General features: G+C 34.2%; 1 non-coding gene across 1 annotated transcript; it reads right to left on the minus strand.

Annotated features, from left to right (window-relative positions):
• Nucleotides 1-5,480: 5,480 nt before the first annotated feature.
• Nucleotides 5,481-5,587, minus strand: LOC131169779 (small nucleolar RNA R71). Its single transcript, XR_009140687.1, has one exon. It is a non-coding gene; the product is annotated as a small nucleolar RNA R71 (small nucleolar RNA).
• Nucleotides 5,588-6,026: the final 439 nt, after the last annotated feature.

The raw sequence follows: 6,026 nt of genomic DNA on the forward strand, positions 1-6,026 counted from the left end.
GAAAAGGTGTTAAAGAGGTTTAACATGCATTGATTCCAAGAGAGGATTGTTACCAGTGAGACATGGTATCCACCTTTCTAAAGAGATGTCTACAAAGACACCTAAAGAAAGAGATAAAATGACCAGGATTTCATATGCTTCGGCTGTTGGAAGTTTGATGTATGCAATGTTGTGTACTAGGCCGGATATTGCATATGCTGTTAGTTTAACTAACAGGTATCAATCCAATCCAGGTTTGGAATACTGGATAGCTGTCCAGAATATCCTTAAGTACTTGAGAAGAACTAAGGATTTATTCTTGATATATGGAGGTGGAGACTTGTAATTGGATGGTTATGCTGATTCAGATTTCCAATCAGATATCGATGATAGAAAGTCTACCTCTGGGTATGTGTTCATTTATAGTGGAGCTGCAGTCAGTTGGAAGAGTTCCAAACAGAGTACGACTCCAGATTCCACTACTGAGGCTAAGTATATTGTTGCATCAGATGCTACAAAAGAAGCTGTTTAGATATAAGGAACCCTGGTCTCACTAGAAATCCAAAAAAGTAGAAAGGCGCTACCGCATAATTAGAGAGATAGTTGGGCTAGGCGATACAGCCATGCAGAAAATAGCATCAGCTGAAAATTCAGTTGATTCGTTCACTAAGCCTTTGTCACAAGCTCAGTTAGACCGATATCTTGAGAAGATGGGTCTAAGATATTGTAATGAATGGCTCTAGTGCTAGTGGGAGATTGTTAGTAGTATGTCCTAGAGCATATCATTTAGTATGTATCTTGTACATGTTTTATTAATAAATGCATTTTCACTTTTCCGTTTATATAATATATTTATGTGTAATAGAAAAGGTCCATTGATATTTTTTTAGAAATTCTATTCTTAAGTTGTTAAGATTATGAGTGATAGTATTTCTAGCACAAAGTATCATAAATAGGTTCACAATCGAGGATACTTCACAATAAGGACATGACTTATTCAGAAAGACTGTATTCATGTTTGTTCCCAAGTTATTTATATGAGATATAAATAAGATAGAATGGTGAGTCTCATGCCATATAACAAACATGATAGGCACTTATACATGATAAGTAGGTCGAACCAGTGACATTTATGACAAGCATATAGAGTTTACTCTTGTCAATGTATTGTCATAAATCATATAAGTGCATATAATCTTTAGACCCGAGGTAGCACAGTTATCTTGTATATAGATGGTTTGAGTTTGATATTGTTTTCCTGCTTGTACTATGTATGGGTATATGGGCATGTGTTAGCTTCTACTAATTATATATGGAGGTAGTTGTTGATCAAGATGGAATATGTTCCTCTAAGCAAATAGGGATAAAATCCTATGTTCATTTAATTGTTCTTGATGTTTCAAGTTCCTAGCTAGGATGGATAGATTTAATCAGAAAAGAGTTTCTGATGAGAAAATTCTTTTTAATCAAGAACTAGAATTAAAAGAGAACATAATATTCATAGCAAATGGGGTTTGACATAAACCATGACTCCAGCTCGAATTGGGATTTTGTAACAGAGACATTATAGTGCATGGTAACATATGATTATAGGTTCATTTAAGGTAAACCTTATTACTATGCTAGGTGTTAACCATAGTCTATGAGGTGCATAAAATGATTTAGAGAAATCATTTATGGTAAGAAAGAGTTCTGATGATATTAAGAGTTGATATCATGTCTCATTGCCAATTAGTGATGAGCCTAGTAAGTCACACACATACACAAGTAATCACCAAATTAAATATGATTTAATTAACTAATTAAAGAGTTTAATTGATTAATTAAATAGGTTTGGTTTGTAATTAGATTGCAAAGTCCCTAGCATGGCTTGAAACCAAATCAAGGTTATTGGATGTATAGTATAAGTTTAATTTATATTTAACATATTTAAATATGAATTTAATTTCTGAGAAATTAATTAATAGAGATTGATTAATTAATTTATATTTGATATAAATTGATTAGAAGAAGAGAAATAATTATTTTGGGTTGAGAACTCAAAATTAAAACACAGGGGTATTTTGGTCATTTCACAGGGTGACATGTGGCACCATGAGATGGTGACACATGACACTACACATAAGCTTATCATATGTCTTTTAATCATGTAAGATGATTAAAGTCAAGATTTAATATAGGTTTAACACTTGGCACAATGTGATTGGGTCAATTAAACCTGTAGCCAATCAAAAGGTGACATGTGGCAAGGGTTTTAAATGGTGACCTAGCTATATAAGTGTAAGGATGAAAAAATAAAAACATAAGCTACCATTCCTCTCTTTGTGCCGCCACCCTTGGCTGCTCTCCCTTCTCTTCTTCTTGATCTCTCATCAATTCAAAGAGATTAGCAAACAATCTCTTGAATTAAAAAAATACTAGAAATTGTTTATAGTGTCCTGTTTACATCTGCAATCTCTCAAAAGGCAAAACTTGATTTTCTAATTTATAAAAAAAGCTTTAGAAGCTGTTCAAGGGCTGCCATAGATGATCTTGGTGTGGACAAGCTAGAGGGACAACATCCAGTGTTCTAAAGACGCATCCCAAAGGTGTCAAACACACTGCAATGCATCAAAAGGTTAGTGCACTTGTTCTTGATCTAATCTAGGGTTCTAATGAATTAATCTGTTAATTGTAAATTCTTAAATGGCAAATGTAGATCCAAAAATGTATTAAAAGAGTTTTAATATGTTGTTTATCATTGAAATCAAATAGGTAAAAATAAATCTTGCTTGACGCATGTGACCCTAGATGAAAAATTTTGAATTTCAATGATCTAAACTTGTGTTTTTCATGCTTCCGCTCCTTCAATTAGATGTAAGAAAAACTCACGTAACTTGAGCTTCCATGGCTACCAAAAATAGCACAACTCAATAACTCATCAATTCCATAAATTTTTATCACCAATCAACTCACTTCAACCTAATATCCAAGTTTACTAAAGAATGGGAGGAAAATTGGACACTTACCTCTTGAGGGTTTTCCCAAAACCTCACCACATCCTTCCTTTCTTGCTCCCAAAAGCTTCCTCAAGTTGAGTGTGTAAGCTTTAATGAAGAAAGTATGGTAAAAAATGGCTTAAATCATGAGTGCATGGTGGACTTCTGATAAGTGCATAATTTATTAACTTTTCTCCCTTCACATTTGGTGTTTCTAGGGTATCTTTATGCCTAATTTAGTTGATCAAAGCATAATTATCTCTTAGGCATATGTTTAGAGAGTTGTTGAAAAAATTGTATTAAATGGATAAATTTTTAGCTTTTGCATTAATTTGACTCTTGCTGTATTTTTCAGGGTTTTGGTGAAGTTCCAGAGCATAGAAGTGTGGATGGAAGCTTGGAAAGGTCAATGGATTGAGAAGTGTTGCTGATACAAAGTACACGGGTCATGTAAGCACAACCATAGACCCGTGTAACATTCTGCTAGAAGAAATCCAGAGAACTGAGGATGAAACAAAGTACACGGGCCGTCTAACTTGACTCGTGTAAATCCTGGAGACCCGTGTAACCTTCTGTGCTAATACAAGACATACCCACTCAGCTCCAGTAAGTTACACGGCCCTGGGCTGTGTAGTGATACATGCACCATGCATCCGTCGATAATCAGTTTCCTGATTTTCCTCTAGTTGCAGTTTTTGACAGAGAGAAAGATTCCTAGCACCTCAGGGACTCTAAAAACCTATCCCTAGGCCATTTATTTTAAATAGAAGAGGCAGCAACCGACACAAGGGAATCAGACCTTCGTTCTCCATATACATTCTAGAATTCTTCAATTTTCTTCTTTAATTTTCTGTAAGCCATGAACATGAGTGGCTAAGTTTTAATTCAGTTCGAGGGATTCAAGTTCGTTTCCGTGTTTTGTGAGACTTGGTTCTTAATTTAATTTATGTCCTTTGAATATCTATTGTTTTCTGATTTCATTGTCTTTGATCTATTGAATGATTTGCTAAAAAGGCCTACTAGTTGATTGTTTGATGTGATCAATTATTAGTTCATCTTCATAATCCGTAATTGTTATTTAAGATTGAACATGAGTAGCAATTAGGTTTTATTGATTATGATCCCAGTTTTCGATAATAACCTAAGAAAATAATAGGATGAATTAAATGATTTATACTTGATAAATTATTATTCAGTTTAACTACTTTATTTTCTTCAATGAATTATTAATTTAAAGAGGATTGCTTAATACTAATTCAGTTAATAATTAGAATCAATAAGAGTTCTGGGCTTGAATTGATGAGTATAGGGAAGTTAGGGATTGTACCTCGCTATTTGGTAAATTTACGTTAAGTATTTAATAAGATATAATCATATTTCTTTTGTTTATGATCATATCAATGTATTGGAATGCGAATTACCTTGGACTGAAGTTTGTTTAATTCGAGAGTTTCATATTTAATTTTTGTTCTTAATTTTTTATTTTTGATTTCTTCTTTGGATTGCGAATTACCCCCCCCCCTAACCTTTGTTTCTTTTCTCCATTACACAAGTGCGCGAAATTTAATAATTCAGTTTCTAAGGTTCATTTTGGATTCACCACTTACTGTAGAAAATATTTCATAACTAGTAATTTTAGTTAATTTAATTTCTAGTGGATTTGACAGCCATAAAGAATTTTGGCTCCGTTGTCGGGGAACTGAAATTTATTGGATTTCGTGTTTTTGGTGTTAGGATATTTTGTTATTAATTTTGTTTGTGAGTTTTTGCTGTTTTCAGCTTTTCAAAAAAAAAAAAATTATGGTGTTGCTATTCATCAAGAATTTGGGTTGAATTTGGAGGGCGGCCCATACCTATTTTGAAGGAATTGACATTTTGATTAAGACCAATCAATCCATTGGATTCGTTGGCTCTACCCTCTTGAGGCCAAATTCCATCATTTTCTAGGGTTTTGAGGCATTTTTCTATTTTTAATCTGAGTTCTTGTTTATGACAAGAACTTCTCAATCTGGTAAGTTGATCTTTGATCCAGAAGTAGAAAAAATAGCTAAACAGTTGAGAAAATTTGCTAAGCAGATTCCAAGTACATTTGAAGGAGTCTAATCTCTCAGGGAGTTAAGTTTGGATTCGGATTTGGATTCAAATTCCGAAAACGAAACCATGGCTGCTAGGACTTTAAAAGAGTTAGCTACTCCTAATCTAAACCAACAGCCTTTGTGTATTTAATACCCTACTTTAAATGCTGCTTTTAAGTTGAAATCTGGACTAATTCATTTGTTGCCTAAGTTTCATGGTATAGCAGGTGAGGATCCACTTAAGCATTTAAAATAATTTCATGTTGTGTGTTCCAGCATGAAACCTCAAGGAGTTTTAGATGATCAAATCAAGCTTTGAGCTTTTCCTTTCTCACTGGAGGGCACAGCTAAGGATTGGTTGTATTACCTTCCTTTTAGAACCATTAACTCATGGAATGGGATGAAGCAGATATTTTTGGAGAAGTATTTTTGTACTTCCTGTGCTGCCAACATAAGAAAAGAAATTTGTGGCATCTGGCAATACAATAGAGAGAGTTCATATGAGTATTGGGAGAGATTTAAGAAACTATGTGTAAGCTATCCCCATCATCAAATAAGTGAACAACTTTTGATTTAGTATTTCTATGAGGGACATCTACCAATAGACTGCAGTATGATAGATGCTGCTAGTGGAGAAGCTTTGGTTAATAAGACACCAGAAGAAGTAAGGAGGCTGATTACTAACATGGCTGCAAATTCTCAGCAGTTTAGAATGAGAATGGATCACACACCGATGAAGGTTAATGAGGTAAGTACATCTAACCTTGAGAAACAGATTTCTGATTTAACTTCTTTGGTGAGGCAGTTGGCTGTAAGGAACATACAAACTGTTAAGGAATGTGGAATTCGCTTGAGTTTGGGTCATGCTACTGACATGTGTCTTGCATTACAAGAGGATGAATCAATGCAACATGCAAATGCAGTAGGACATTATGGACAGCCACAACGCAGGTATGATCCCTTTTCTAGTACTTATAATCCAGGATGGCAAAAT

This window comes from Hevea brasiliensis, chromosome 1 (assembly GCF_030052815.1).
Source record: "Hevea brasiliensis isolate MT/VB/25A 57/8 chromosome 1, ASM3005281v1, whole genome shotgun sequence".
In the NCBI taxonomy this organism is placed as follows: domain Eukaryota; kingdom Viridiplantae; phylum Streptophyta; class Magnoliopsida; order Malpighiales; family Euphorbiaceae; genus Hevea; species Hevea brasiliensis.